Source organism: Tamandua tetradactyla, chromosome 14, assembly GCF_023851605.1.
Source record: "Tamandua tetradactyla isolate mTamTet1 chromosome 14, mTamTet1.pri, whole genome shotgun sequence".
In the NCBI taxonomy this organism is placed as follows: Eukaryota; Metazoa; Chordata; class Mammalia; order Pilosa; family Myrmecophagidae; genus Tamandua; species Tamandua tetradactyla.
This window is the reverse complement of record NC_135340.1, coordinates 94,357,010-94,373,947: the sequence shown is the minus strand read 5'-3', so window position 1 is coordinate 94,373,947 and position 16,938 is coordinate 94,357,010. Positions and strand designations below refer to the sequence as shown.

At 39.5% G+C, this 16,938-nt stretch overlaps 1 pseudogene; it reads right to left on the bottom strand.

Moving 5' to 3' along the window:
- Positions 1-16,596: 16,596 nt before the first annotated feature.
- Positions 16,597-16,709, bottom strand: LOC143656634 (U6 spliceosomal RNA; annotated as a pseudogene).
- Between the last annotated feature and the right edge of the window lie 229 nt (positions 16,710-16,938).

Below are 16,938 nucleotides of genomic sequence, written 5' to 3'. Positions count from 1 at the left end.
GAGCACTGTGCCTGTGTGGATACATTACAAAAATCTTTGTCTATTGTGTAATTCTTCTTGTATTGAGACACTGGTTTTTCAAGTGGGTGTTTACTTTCTGTTTTGACCTTTATGGAATGAGAAACTTGAACCTCTTGACCTAACTTAAATCTATAGCAGCTTTGGCAGATTGCCCACTTAAGTCCCACATAAAGCTCTGGAGATCCATACTCTCTAATTCTCTGTTTTTCCCTAATTTGTTGTTATTAATTTTGAGATTTAAAGGCATTTTTCCTGTGTGACAACTTGCTTTTTGTCAGTAATTATTTTAAGGTGTAACACTTTAGAAACATGAACTAAAAACAGCAATGTGTACTACAAAATATTTATAAAGGGCAACATTTCTTCCCTTTGACAGAGATACCAGAGAGGTCTGGACTTGAGAGGTGATGCTCATTAACAGTTAAAATGCAGAGCAGCAGTCAGTTCAGATATCGAGCTGTGGAAGTACAAAGAGAGGAAACATGAGTTCAGAAGAAGGGTAATCAAGGTTAAGCTCCAGAGATGCAATTAAACTTGCTGTAGGCATTTAAGGGGAACTATACCTAGCTCCAGGAATCGAACTCGGGTCTCTGGTATGGCAGGCAAGAATTCTGTCACTGAACCACTGTTGGACCACCCCATCCCTACCCTTTTTAAAAAACAAACTTTTTAAATTGTATAATATAACATATATAGAAGAAAAGAAAGAAATAGCCAATAGTTTTCAAAGCACTTTTCAGCAAGTAGTTCTAGGACAGATCCCAAGAGTTTGCCATGGGCTACCACACCATCCTCTCAGATTTTTCCTTCTAGTTGCTCCAGGATACAGGAAGCTAGAAGAAATTTTTTTTTCATCGTTGTACTCAAGTTTTTTCCCCTTTTTTTTGTGAAAAATAATATATATATGCAAAACAAAAAATTTCAAAGCACAGCACAAAGTTTAGTTGTAAGACAGGTTTTAGAGTTAGGTATGGGCTACGGTTCCGCAATTCTAAGTTTTTACCTGTAGCTGCTCCAAGACACTTCAGACCAAAAGAAACATCAATTTAATGATTCAGCAGTTATATTCGTTTGTTAAGCCCCACTTTCTCTGCACTACACCATCACCTTTGAATTTTCTCTCCCACTCTTTAGGGGTATTTGGACTAGGGCCATTCTAACTTTTCATGTTAGAAGGGGCTGTCAGTAATACAGGTAGGGAGATGGGACTAGTTGATGTTCTGGAGAGGCTGGGCCCTCTAGGTTTCAGGACTTCTCCAGTCCAGGGACCCATCTGGTGGTTGTAGGTTTCTGAAAAGTTACCCTAGTGCATGGAACCTTTGTAGAATCTTATATGTTGCCCTAGATGTGCTTTAGGACGGGCTGGAATGGTTTAGGTTGGGGTTGAACAAGTTATGACAGGTAAAATGTCTAACTGGATTTTCCATTTAAGAGTGACCTCTGGAGTAGCCTCTTCACTCTATTTGAACTCTCTCAGCCATTGATACCTTATTAGTTGCACTTATTTTCCCCCTTTTGGTAAGGTTGGAATTATTGATCCCATGGTGCCCAGGCTGAACTCATCCCTGGAAGTCATCTCCCATACCGCCAGGAAGACTTTTACCCTTGAGTGTCACATCCCACATGGAGGGGGAGGGCAGTGATTTCACTTGCAGAGTTGGGCTTAAAAACAGTGAGGCCACGTCTGAGCAACAACAGAGGTCCTTCAGAAGTAACTTTTAGGCATACGTACAGATAGGCTAAACTTCTCTACTACATACATAAGCTTCACAAGAGTAAGCCTCAAGATCAAGGGCGTGGCCTATTGGTTTGGGTGTCCCTGATGTTTGACACAGTATCGGGATTCCCTGATGATAAAATTCCATATTTTTTCTTCCATCACTTAAGGGACTTTGCCAATACCTTTTGATTATCTGTTTAATATATTCTAGGTTCTATCTAGGCATTAAATTAAGCTCTACAGGATTAAAGGCCTTTATTCTTATTCTGGGCTCTCTGTGTTTCGGTTGTTTAAATAAGCTATCCAGACAGGTTGAGTAAGATTATGTGCTACAGAAAATTTAGGTTCCAGACAAAATAAACCTTTCTTACTTTGGTCTCAAAAAGAGTACGTGCGGTTCTAAAATACAGAAAGTGTTTTCGTTACCCCTGTGTTCTGAATTACCCTAATCCCAACCTGATCGACTTTGTTCTTACCTCTGAATACCAGGTTATACACATAAAACTGCCTCTCAGTATCCAGAAATAGTAATAGCCATCGGGACTAATAGGACTGCTGTAAGAGCTTACAATTTAGGCCCTTGTTTTCTTATAAGCATTTTCTAAAGGAGACCATGCAATAATTGTTCTTTTGTTTCTAGCTTATCTTGCCTCACCAAATGTCCCATAGCTTCATTTACATCGTTGCATGCTTCACGATTTCGTTCCTTTTTATAGCAGCACTATATTCGATCACAAGTATCCACCATCATTCGCCAATCTACTTCTCAGTCAGTGTATCCTTCAGCCACCTACATTCATGATGCATCATGTAGAATGCCCAAAGTGTTCCCAAGAGAAAGATAATAAACACACCCTTACCAAATAGGAAATCTCAACCTCCCCTTAACTCTTCTCCCTTTCCCCATTATCTACCCCTGTTGTTACAATGGTACTGCTGTTTTCCTCTTACACACACATAGCCCATAGCATGCAACAGCAGTGTTCCCCTGTACCCTGGACTTAAACACTCGTTGTACATGAATCATACCTTTGAAGTAGTACTTGCAAGAACTTATTTATATTTCTAGTTTTAATCAGTGGGACATAGAGGTCTGTACAACCCTTGTCATGTTCACCTTCAATATGGTAATAATACTTACAGACCCACCAGAGAACTGCTCTCACTTCTATCTATTCCCTTACATTTGAGTTCAACCTCATTAGCTAACTGATCACCCATCTCTACCTTCTATGTCTGTCCAAGTCCCCTATAGTCTGTATTGTAAGCCCCTGATTTTAGCTCTACCATGATCATAAAAGTGGAGATATACAGTAGCTGTCCTTTTGTGTATGGCTTATTTCACTCAGGTCAACCATCTTGTCATGTGCTTCAGGATGTCATTTCATGTTACTGCTGCTTAATACTCCATCGTATGTATATACCACATTTTGTTAACACACTTGTCTGTTGATGGGCATTTTGATTGTTTCTATCTTGGCAGTTGTGAATAATGCTGCTATGAGCGTCAGTGTGCAAATATTTGTGTCACTGTTTTCAGCTCTTCTGGGTTTTTGAATATTGGTGTTACTCGCTTAGGTATTTAAAGATTTGCTTCTACTTTTAGCCCGGAATGTTGTTTTTTCTGTATTCAAATGCCTATAGAATGCTGTTCTTCATCACGGTGATAGTGTGTTTTTTACTCAGCCAAAATTGCCTTTGTCCACCTATTTAATGTGCAAAATTTATATAAGTTTGAAACAAAACATTTTCTGTAAGAGCAGTTGGCTTAAGCCATTTTGGTTTCAGGACCTTTTTACGATGTTAAGAATTACTGAAATCTCTAAAGAGCTTTTGTTTATGTGAGTCATATTTTTCAGTATTTACCAAGTTAGAAATTAAGTCAAGTATTTATTTAAAACGTGGGTGTGAATAAGAACATATATTCCAGTAGGTGTCAGAGTGGTAATACCAAATACCACTCATCATGTAATCTCTGGAAAACTCCATGTTTGCTCAAGTACAAAAAAAGTCAGTTTTTTTAGTATTTTAAAATTTTCTTTAACCTCACAGATTACCTGAAAGCATCTCAGGGACAGCAGAACCCTCATTTTTTCCCTCAAAGAGAGAACTCTTCCTTCAGCAGTTGGAGATTATAGCAATAATTTTTTTGTTTTGTATTCAATAATTTTAGCATTTATTAGTCACAAAACCCCTACCTCCCCAATCAGGATTTTCTTTATTGTTCATTATGATGCTCATCCCCCTGTAATTTAAATATATAGTTAAAATAGAGCATTGAAAGTTTAGTGTGATGATTCTATAGAAGATACTAATCTTCCTTGGACATTAAATCTATAAAATGTTTTTTGAGTATTTTTGCATTTACTAGTAATTCTTATTTAATGCATCTTCAGAATATCTTGTGCATTAATGTTAGAGTAGTTTGAATTATATAGTGTCAGGATAATTCTGAACTGAAGATTACGGTTAATGTTACAAAAAATTATGCCAGACATACCAGATGAGTCATAGCATTATTAAAGCCATTTGATTTTAAATCTTTTTTTGTTTTTTAACTTAGGTCTTTATTTGAAACAATCATTTAACCAGCTTAAAGAAGTTACTGGTGATGGGAAGATATATTTAAACTAATATCTGTATCCTTTCCTTTTTACTACTGTAGTTCAGCTAATAAGTAATGCATGATATTAAAAGTTTACTCCATAACTGTCTTACTCTTGGTTTCTGAAACTTTGTATTAACTATTTTCAAATCACTTTTAGTTAAAATGACAAATGGTATGTAACACTTTTCAGGTACATTCTTAGAATTCAGTATACATAATTGTAGAAAAATACAGACTTATAGTTGTGTTCTGTGGGTAGGATATACTTATGAAATAGTTGTTTAACTTTCTTGGCACATCAATGACATTTGCCATTATTAGTTCCCTGGTTCTTTGCATTTTAAGCACTTTGCGTATTAATGCATTAGCTGTGATATTTTTTAAGATTTCAAATGGTTTCCTTAAAATTGAGATACTTTTGCTCTTATCTCCTCCTTCCCTCTTTTTTTGTGAGCTTTTGTAATAATTTGTAATAGTAATTGCTACCTTTTGTGGAATGTGTCTCAGTAGACAAACATATGCCAAGTTCTTTATCATCTCACTTAATCCTCCCTTACATCAACCTTGTAAAATTAGGTTTTACAAATGAAATCTAAGTAGGTTACAGAGGTTAACCCTTGCCCATGGTATGTAGCTAAAATCAACACCTTGTTCTTCAGGACACACCGCATCCATTCCATCACTGTTCTATCAAATATTTCCGGCTCCCTCTTTCACATCTTTTATAGTGTGTGTAGTTTAGTAGTTTTTCAGTGTTAAGCATCTGCTTCTATCTCCCACCCCACACACATTCTGCTGCAAGTAATAGTGTTGCTCCTCTCCTTACAACCAGTGGCTTCTGCTTTGGTTTGCTGATGCTACCAGAATGCAGTATAGAAGAAGTGGAATGGCTTTTGTAAAGGGAATTGATTGCAAGTTTACAATTCTAAGGCCATAAAAATGTCCATGTGCTAAGGCATCCTAAGATACCTTGACTCGGGGAAGGCCGATGTCTCATGGGAAGCCATGCAGCTGGTGTCTGCTGGTAGTTGTTCCCAGTTTCATTGCTTCCAGCTTCTGGCGCCAGTGGTTTCCTCTCTGAGCATCTATGAGCCTTCACTTAGGTCCTCCGGGACACAACTCTGAGTTCTGGCTTGCGTAGCATTTCATGGGATGGCACATGGCGATGTCTGCATTTCTGTCAGCTCAGGAGCAACTGTTCTCCAAGCATCTGAGCTTTCTCAAAATTGTTTCCTCTTTTAAAGGACTCCAGTCACATAATCAAGACCCACCTTAAATGGACAGAGTTACATTTCCATCTGCTCAAAAGGTAGTTAGGTGTGGTACATCTCTGTGGAAACAATCCAAAGTTTCCACCCTAAGTCTGCCCCCAAAGATTGGATTAGAAGAAAACATGGCTTTTTTGGGGGTATGTAACAATTTCAAACTAGCACTGCTTCCTATTAGATAGTGTTTGAATCAAGGGAGTTATGCTGGTTTAGGTTAAGGTCTAGACTAACACTGCTTCTGTCTTCACTTCACCATGTTATGTTTGAATCAGTTTTTTGTTTGTTTTGTCCCTAGACCTGCTTTCCCATGTTCTGGAATGAAAAAAGCAAGTTGGGGAACAATATTACTACATGAATGTACATTTCTAGGGGTGTGTATATATGGTTTCTAAAGGTTTGGGGATTGTTTTGGAGCAATGTAGTGTACAGACTTTTTACTACAGTATACCTAGAAATGCAAGATAAAGTAGAACTTTTTCTTAAGTGCATAGATGAAGTGACGGACTAAAAATCTGAAATCCCTCAAAGTTATGACTGCTCTGAATCTAGATAGCATTGGGATACTCATAAAGTAAGTTTGGAATATTTAAAGAAAATAGAATTTACAAACAGGAAGGAATAAGATACACCAGTAGAGACAAGTAAAAGTAATGACAGACTTGGTAATTCAGACAAACAGAAAATAAGCAGAAGTATTTTTAAAAAGCATCTGCTTGAAGGCATAGAAGATCTAAGATGCTAAATGAGACAAGATTGGAGGAGGACAGACTCACAGGTTGCATTTTGTTTGCCAATGGCGGAGGGATGCCTGATAGACCAACTAGTGCTTTTGCAAATCCTACTTGCAATAAAGTTCATGAATTGAAGTCTGGAGCCTACCAAGAAATTAAGGGTGGACTAGATGTAGACTGGTCCTTGCAGGAGTTAGTTGCAGCTCTGCTTCCAACCATCTCAGTCCCCGAAATTAAATTAAAACAATCCCAGATTGCTAGTGGCCCTAGTTGCTTGGCCGAAGTAATCCTAAATCCAGGTGTATGATAGCTTCATCCTAACCCTCAAAATATTTCTTCAAACAATTTTCAATTATATTAACCAGCAAATAATAAATGACAGGCTTAGGCATGAGGGAAGGAAAAAAAGCCTCAAGAACTGAGTTATAGACTCAGAATGTATAGACTTAGATTCAGTCTACTTTAACAAATAACAAAAGTGTACAATCAGTAGTTCACAGTATCATCATTCATCATCACAGATTTTTGAACATTGTCATTACTCCAAAAACAGTAAAAATAAGAATTAAAAAAAAAATTCCATACGTTCCATCCCTGCTATTTTTTGTCTTTATTTTCTTACTCATCTTTCCATACACTGGATAAAGGAAGTGTCAGTCACAAGGCTTTAACATTCACACAGTCGCACCTTAAAAGTTTTATAGTTACATAGTCATCTTCAAGAAATCAAGGTAACATTGGATGTGAGTTCAACGGTTTCAGTTATTTCCCTCTAGCTACTCCAATACACCAAAAACTGAAAAAGGATACCTATATACTGCATTAGAATAACCTCCAGAATGACCTCTTGCCTGTATTTGAAATCTTTTAGCCATTAGAACTTTATTTTGTTTTGTTTCTCTTCTGCCTTTTAGTCAAGAAGACTTTCTAAATCCCATGATGTCAGGGCCAGGATTATCCCTGGGAGTCATGTCCCGTGTTAGGGCAGTTAGTTCACCTGTGGCATTGGAAAGGTTACATCTGAGAACTTTAAATGGTTCACTAGGGGGTGACTCTAACTTGGCAGTCGCCAGTACTCATGAGGATATCAGGTCTTTGCCAGGTGGGGAAGTTTAATATTTACAGATTTTTCCCTAATCCCTCAAGGAGACTTTGCAAATACCCACAACTCCCCTCCCCCCACACCCCACCACCACTGCGCGCCAAGTGCCACCACCCTGACTCCCATCCCTGCACATCCCAGCCGGTGCAGGTGCAGATGCCTGTCCCAGCCCAACCCACCTCCCCCTGCAAGAGCATAGTCTTGTCCCATCCTTCCTGAGATCCTTAGACCCGTTCCTAGCCCCTAGACCCTCTCCCTGCCCCCTGCAAGCACTCACCTTCATGCCTGGCCCACACCTGTCCCCAGCCCTTACAGTGCCCCCATGAGCTCTGTACACGCGTACATCAGCACCCAGACACCCCTGATCTGTGCACGTGCACACCCCTGCCACGTCCCCCAGCTCTGACCTGCGCATCTGGGCCATACCTGTCCCCAACCCACGCAGGTGCAGCCTGCCATGCTACCCTTCAACTCTGCACACACATATCAGGGCCCCATCCCGAGACTCATGCACACCAGGGCCCTGCCCCCCCAGACCTGTGCACACCTACACAACTGTGCACTGACCTCTTGACCCCTGCACCACTCCCTACCCAACACATGTGCACACCCTTGCCCCACCCCCGGCACATGTGCCCTGCTCCCACACCTGGCAGGTGCCCATATGCACATCTATGCTGCTTAACCCCTGCCCTGCACACATGTGCACCCCTTGCCCCAACAGCCCCCACACCTGTGCACTTGCACCAGGGCTTCAGACACCTGACATCACCTGCCCCTGACCCATGTCCCACAACCCTTACGACCCGTGCCCCGCCCCTAAACTCATACATCAGCATCCTGGCCCCCCTGGGTCCCTCCACTCTGCAAGTACCCTGCCCTCCCTGTGCCCTGACCTTTGTGCCTTGTACCCCACACCCTGATACCCATGACCCCCACACTCCCTGCGCCCACCCACATCCTGCCTGCACAATTGTCCCTGTGCATCCACACATCCCCCCCATCTGCTTCCCGCCTTGCCCCACCTCTGTGTCCCCCATGCTGCACCCCGCTCTTGAGCGTCAAGGCCTGCTTGAGCTGCACCTCCACAACCCCATGCACTGCACCCCACATTCACAGGCACCAGTGTAGCATCCCTGACTCATGCCTATACCTGAGCCACAACCATCATTGCAGTGTTGTGCCCTGCCCCAGGCCAGGCAAATACAAAGCTTTAGACTACTGAAGGAAATCGACTTACAAAGTAACCCAGTCAAGATACATGCCACAAAGTCAACAGAAGATCATTAACCGTTTGAATATACAGACAGATATAGGCCAATCTAATGATGAAATTAAAACATTGGAGAAGAAACAGACTTTGGAGCAACTACTCAAAGATGTTCTTATAACTTGACTAAATAAAATCAAGGCAATGGCTAATAACATAAAGGAAATGAAGAAGGCACTAGAAGAGCATAAAGAGGAATCTGAAAGAATAATTAGAAAAACGGCATGTATCACAGAGATTAAAGATGCTGTAGACCAAATGAAAAATATATTAGAGACACACAACAGCAGATTTGAAGGGGCAGAAGAAAGAATAAGGGAGCTGGAGGACAGGACAGCTGATTTCAAACACACAGCAGATGGCAAAATAGATGGAAAAGTTTGAACTGGATCTCGGAAATGATTTTGTCACAAAACAGAGTGCACAAATATAAGAATCATCGGTGTCCCAAAAGGAGAAGAGAAGAGAAAAGGGTTAGGAAGATCAGTTGAGGATATAATGAGGGAAAACACTCCAACCCTTATAAAAGACATAAATATGCAAATCAAAGAAGCCCAGTGAGCTCCAGTAGAATAAATCCAAATAGGCCTTCTCCAAGACACATACTAATCAGCCTGTTGAATGTTGAAGAGAAGCAGAAAATCTTGAAAGCAGCAAGAGAAAAACAGTCTACTACATACAAGGGAAACCATATAAAACTGTGTTTGGTCTACTCAACTGGCACCATGGAGGTGAGAAGGCAGTGGTATGATATATTTAAGATCCTGAAAGAAAAAGACTTCCAGCCAAGAATTCTGACCCAACCAAATTGTCCTTCGAAACTGAGGGACAGGGGTTCGGTGATAGAATGCTTGCCTTCCATGCAGGGCCTGGGTTTCATTCCTGGACAATGTCCCCCTCTCCCTCAAAACAGAACAGAGATTTCAGTTTTCACAAACAAGTGCTGAGAGAATTTGTCAACAAGAGACCAGCCCTACAAGAAATATTACAGGGAGTTCTGCTGGCTGAAAATAAAAGACAAAAGAGGGAGGTCTGGAAGATGGCACAGAAAGAAAGTACCAGTACAGGTAATTTAAAGGATAAAAAGAAAATAAGTTGGTGGATTCAAGAAATGTCTTTACAGTAATAACTTTGTTAACAGACTAAACAAAAGATACAGATTAGGAGAATGGATTAAGAAATATAACCCAGATATATGCTGCTTATAAAAGACTCATTTTAGATGCAAAGATATAAACAGATTGAGAGTGGAAGGATGGAAAAAGATGTTCCACACAAGCTGTAAACAAAAGAAAGCAGGAGTAGCTATACTAATATCAGACAAAATAGACTTTAAATGTAAAGACATCATAAGAGACAAAGAAGGACATTATATATTAACAAAAGGGACAATTCATCCAGAAGTAACAACCATAAGTGATTATGCTCTCAATCAAGGAGCTCCAAAGTACATGAGACAAACACTGGCAAAAATGAAGGGTGTGATAGACTTTTCAACAATAAACAGTAGAAGATTGCAGCATATTGGTCTCTTCTATAGATGGAACAACCAGACAGAGTATAAACAAGGAAATAGAGAACTTAAACAATTTGATGAATGAATTAGCCCTGACAGGTATATATAGGTCATTATACCCCAAAACACGAGGATATACATTCTTCTCTAGGGCTCATGGAACATTATCTAGGATAGATCATATGCTGGGCCCCAAACAGGTCTTTATAAACTTAAGCACACTGAAATTATTCAAAGCACTTTCTCTGATCAGAGTAGAATGAAGCTGGAAATCAATAGCCACCAAAGAACAAGAACTTTCACAAATAGCTGGAGATTTAAATAACACACTCTTAAACAACCAGTGGGTCAAAGAAGAAATTGCTAGAGAAATTGGTAGCTGTCTGGAGATGAGTGAAAATGAGAATATCAGAACTTACAAGATGTGGGCAAAGGCTGCGCTGAAAGGGAAATTTATTACCCTAAATGCTTATATTAAAAAATAATAAGCAAAAATCAAGGACTTAAACTGCTCACCAGGAGGAACTGGAGAAAGAACAGCGAACAAACCCCAAGGCAAATAGAAGATGAGGAAAAAAAGATTAGAGCAGAGTTGGATGGGAGAATAAAAGAACAGTAGAAAGAATCAATAAAACCAAAAGTTGGTTCTTCGAGAAAATCAATAAAATCGATGGACCAGCAAGGCTGACAAAGAGAAAGAGAGGATGCAAATAAACAAAATCAGGAATGTGAGGGGGGTCGGTACCACAGACCCTGAAGAAATAAAATCATAAGAGGATACTATGAACAAATATATGCCAACAAACGACAACTTAGATGAAATGAACACATTCCTGGAAACACATGAACAAGCTACACTGACTTAAGAAGAAAGAGAAGATCTCAACAAACCAATCTCAAGTAACAATATTCAATAAATCATCAAAAATCTTCCTACAAAGAAAAGCCCAGGGCCAGATGGCTTCACAGTGGAATTTTATCAAACATTCCAATAAGAAGTAGCACCAATCCTGCTCAAACGCTTCCAAAAAAATTGAAGAAAAAGAGCTCAACCTAACTTATTTTATGAAGCTAACATCATCTTAATACCAAAGCCAGGTAAAGATGCTATAAGAAAGGAAAACTACAGGCCAATCTTCTTATGAACATAGATGCAAACATTCTCAGCAAAATGCTAGGAAATCGAATCCAATGACACTTTAAAATAATTCTACACAACAACCAATTGGGGTTTATACCTGGAATGCAAGGATCGTACAACAGAAGAAAATCAAGTAATATAATACAGCACATTAGCACGTTGAAAGGGAAAAATCACATGATCATCTTGATTGAAACTGAAAAAGCATCGATAAAACAACATCTTTTCTGATGAAAACACTTCAAAAGGTAGGAATCAGGGCGGTGCGATGGTGGCTCAGTGGCAGAATTCTCACCTGCCATGCCAGAGGCCCGGGTTCGGTTCCTAGTGCCTACCCATGTGGAAAAAAAAAAAAAGGTAGGAATCAAAGGTACTTCCTCAATATGATAAAAGGTATATATGAAAAACACATAGCCAGCATTGTACTCAGTGGTGATGGGTGGAAAGCTTTCCTCCTAAGACTGGAAACAAGACAACATTGCCCTCTGTCATCACTATTATTCCACATGGTACAGAAGTTCTAGCTAGAGCAATCAGGCAGGAAAAAGAAATAAAAGGCATCCAAATTGGAAAGGAAGAAATAAAACTTTCATTCTTTCCAGGTGACATGGTACTATTCTTGGAAAATCCTTTGAAATCCACAAGTTACCTGAGCTAATAAACAAATTCAGCAAGGTGGCAGACTATAAAATTAATGTGCAAAAATCAGTGACGTGTCTATAAACAAGCAATGACCTGAGGAGTCATTTAAGGAATACATTCCAATCAAAATACAACTAAAAGAATCAAGTACCTAGGAATGAAGTTAACTAGGGATATAAAGTACTTGTACATTGCTAAAAGAAATCAAAGATCCAAATAGGTGGAAAGACATTCCGTGCTCATAGATAGGAAGGTTAAATGTAGTTAAGATGTCAATTCTACCCAAATTGATCTACAGATTCAATGCAGTGCCAATCAAAATTCCAGCAACCTACTTTGAAGATGGGGAAAAGCTAGTTACCAAATTCATTTGGAAGGGAAAGAGACCCTGAATAGCTAAAACATCCTAAAAAAGAACGATATGGGAGGATTAAGAATTACTGATTTTAAAACTTATTATAAAGCCACAGTGGTCGAAACAGCATGGTACTGGTACAAAGGTAGAAGTAGTGATCAGTGGAATCAAATGGAGAGTGCAGAAGTAGACCACCAAATCTATGGTCAGCTAATCTTCAACAAGGCCCCCAAATTCACTGAACTGGGACATAATTGTCTTTACGATAATTAGGCATGGGAGAACTGGATATCAATAACCAGAATGAAAGAGGACCCTTACCTTACACGGTATACAAAAATTAAGTCAAAGTGGACCAAACACCTAAATATAAGAACCAGTACCATAAAGCTTCTAGAAAAAAATGTAAGGAAACATCTTCAAGCCCTAGTAATGGGAGGTAGCTTCCTAAACTTTACACCCAACGCACAAGCAACAAAAGAAAAAACATAAATGGAAACTCCTCAAAATCAAATGCTTTTGTGCCTAAAAAAGACTTTGTCAAAAAAGTGAAGAGGCGGCCAACTCAATGAGAGAAAATATTTGGAAATCGCACATCTGATAAATGTTTGATATCCTATATACATAAAAAAAATCATAAAACTCAACAACCAAAGAATAAACAACCCAATTATAAAGTGTGCTAAAGTTACGAATAGGCATTTTTCTGAAGAGCAAATGCAGATGGCTCAAAAGCATATGAAGAGGAGGTGTGAGGGTAGTTCAGTGGTAGAATTCTCGCCTGCCATGCAGGAGACCTGGGTTTGATCCCCAACCCATGCACTTCCCCAGAAAACAAACAACCAAGCAGGCAAGCAAACAAACAAACAAAAATTCAACGAAAAGATGCTGCAATAACGGATACTCACATGGAAAAAGAATGAAATGTTACCCTGCCATACATACAGCATACAAAAAAAAAAAAAAGAAAAAAAATGCACATGGAGAGATGCTCATTTTCATTGGCTATAAGGAAAATGCAGATCAAGACTACAATGAGATACCACCTCACACCTATAAGAATGGCTGCTATTAAACAAACAGGAAACTACAAATGTTGGAGAGGATGTGGAGAAATGCGGACACTTACGCACTGCTGGTGGGAATGTATAATGGTGCAGCCACTGTGGAAGATAGTTTGGCAGTTCCTCAGAAACTGTATCAAGTTGCCCTATGACCCGGCAATATCAATACTCAGTATATACCCAGAAGAGCTGAAAGCAGTGACACAAAGAGGGATTTTTGCACACCGATGTTCACAGCATCCTTATTCATAATTGCCAAAGGATTGGACCAATCCAAGTGCCCATCAACAGACAAGTGGATTAATAAAATGTAGTATATGCATATGATGGAATATTATGCAGCAGTAAGATGAGAAATGACGTCCTGAAGTACATGGCAAGATGGATGAGCCTTGACATAATGCTGAGTGAAGTAAGCCAGACACAAAAGGATAGATACTGTATGATTCCATTTTTATAAGCATAGTAAAGGTAAAATCAGAGGCTTTTAAACAGAATATAGGAGACCTAGAGATACCTGGAAGCTAGAGATAGGTGAAAGATTAGCTAATGAGGTTGAACTTAATGCAAGGGGATAGATAGAAGTAAAGGCAGTTCACTAGTGGTTTTATAAGTAAAATTACCATGCTAAAGGTGAACACGATTGAAAGGGGTTATATAGACTCCTTTTATGAGTCCCACTGATTAAGACTACAAATGTAAATAAATTCTTCCAAGAACCACTGCAAAGATATGAATACTTGTGCAAAGAGTATATGCATTTGGGGTATAGGGGAAACTGTGATTGCATGCCATGGGCTGTGTTCAACAGGAAGACATCATAGTACCACAGCAACAACAGGGCTATATAGTGTGGGGAGGACAACAGTTAAAACAGGAAGACATCATAGTACCACAGCAACAGCAGGGCTATATAGTGTGGGGAGGACAACAGTTAAAACAGGAAGACATCATAGTACCACAGCAACAACAGGGCTATATAGTGTGGGGAGGGACAACAGTTAAGGGTGATTTGAGTTTTCTATTTGGTGAGGGTGTGTTTACTGGTTTTCTTTCTCTTGGAAACAATGAAATTATCTAAAATTGAGAGTATTGATGGACTGTTGAGTTTGGATATTATACATGAGGCTCAGTGGACGGAGGTGGCTGAAGGATGCACTCCCTGAAAAGTAGATTGTCGAACATTGGTATATACATATGATAGAATATTGTGCTGCTATAAAAAGAAGCAAAGTTGTGAGGCATGAAACATTATAAACGAACCTGTGGAACATTTGCTGAGACAAAATAAGCCAGAAGCAAAAGACCAAATATTGTATGGTCTCATTTAGAAAACACTTAGAAGAAAACAGGGGCCTAGAATGTAAGTTCTTATAGCAGTCACATTTAGTCCAGAGTGGTAATTGTTATTTCTGGAATTGAAAGGCTGTTTTATATATGTATAACCTGGTATTTAGAAATAAGAATGAAGCCGATCAGGTTGGAATTAAGGTAATTCAGAATACAGGGGTAAGGAAGACATTGTCTGCATTTTAGGGCCTCATCTACTCTTTGTGATCAAAGGAAGAAAAGTTTATTTTGTTTAGAACTTAAAATTTTCTGTAACACATAATCTAACTCAACCTATCTGTTTAGATCATTTAAACAATCCAAACACAGGGTGCCCAGAAGAGAGTGAGGGCCTTTAATCCTGTATAGCTTAATGTAATGCCTGGATAAATCCCAGAATATATTAAACAGATAATCAAAAAAGTATTGGCAAAGTTCCTGGAGGGATGGGAGAAAAAAATAAGGAACTATTAAACCTTACCACTGGAAACCCCCTGATACTGTGTCAAAAATTACGGGCACCCAAATTAATAGGCCAAACCCTTGATCTTGAGGCTCGCTCTTGGGAAGCTTCTGTATGTTGCGGAGAAGCTTAGTCTACCTACAGGTATGCCTAACAGTTCCCTCTGGAGGACCTCTTTTTTTGCTCAGATGTGGCCTTTCTCTAAGTCCGACTCTGCAAGTGAAACCAGTGCCCTCCCCCCTATGTGCGACATGACATCCAGGGGTGAAAGTCTCCCTGGCAGTGAGGGAGATGACTCCCAGGGACAAGCCTGGCTCTGGTACCGCGGGATCAACAATTCCATCCTGACCAGAAGGGGGTAAAGAATTGTAACAAATAAGGTATCAGTGGCTGAGAGAGTTCAAATAGAGTCAAGAAGCTACTGTGGAGGTCACTCTTATGCAAGCTTCAGTTAGACATTCCTACCTATCATAGCTTGCCAAACCCCAACCAAAACCATTCCTGCCAATCCTAAAGAACACTGAGGGCAATTTATAAGATTCTGCAAAGGTTCCATGTGCTAGGATAAGTTTTCAGAAACCTACAACCTCCAGATGGGTCTTTGGACTAGATAAATACTGAAATACAGAGGGGCCAGCCTCTCCAGAACATCAACTAGTTCCACCCCCTATCCCATATTATTGACAGCCCCTTCCAACATGAAAAAGTTATAATGGATATAGCCCAAATACCCCTAAAGAGTGGGAGAAAGGGTGGGCCACAGTGGCTCAGCAGGCAAGAATGCTTGCCTGCCATACCAGAGGACCTGGGTTCGATTCCCGATGCCTGCCCATGTAAAAAAAAAAAAAGAGTGGGAGAAAGATCAAAGTGATGGTGGCGTTACACAGAGAAGTTGCAGGTTTAACAAATGAGTATGAGTGCAATATCATTATATTGATATTTCTTCTAGTATCTCAGAGCAGCTAGAAGTAAAAACTTAAAGTTGTAGAATTGTAACCCATACTAAACTTTGAAATCTGTTCTACAACTAATTGTTGCAGTGTACTTTGAACTTTATTGCTTTTTTGTATATGTGTTATTTTTCGCAAAAAGAAAAAAGTCAATTGTGATGATAAATGCATAGCTATATGATGATTTTGTAAACCATAATTGTACACTTTGGATGATGTTTACAAGGTATGTGAATATATAATGTATAATATTAAAAGTACTCATGGACCCCCACACACATTTACACAAAAGGCAAATAGTCAAGCCTTGTTTTACTGAGGTAGAATTTTCCAAAGGACCAGACATAAACACTAATTGATTTTTTAAAACCATTTGCTGCAAAAAGCTTTATTATTCACACTTGGTTCACAGCTTGAAAAATATAGAAGTCTTCATGAATTTGCATGACATCCTTGTAAATGGGAAGGGGTCATGCTAATCTTCTTTGTATCATTCCAATTTTAGTAAACATGCTGCCAAAGCGAGTACCACTAATTGCTTTTTTTAATGTGAATGTTAGAGTTTGTTAAATAGGAAACCTATCAACAGGAGGGAAAAAGGAAACTTACTTGGAAACTGGGCGAGAAGGCACAGAGTACATGGTACACCCTTACCGAGATGTCAGAGTATGCTCAGAAAGACACCAGGTCTCCTGCCCACTGGGAAGGCACTGATGGAATGGAAATTCCCGAGTCCTCATCTTCAGTGGACAAAACGC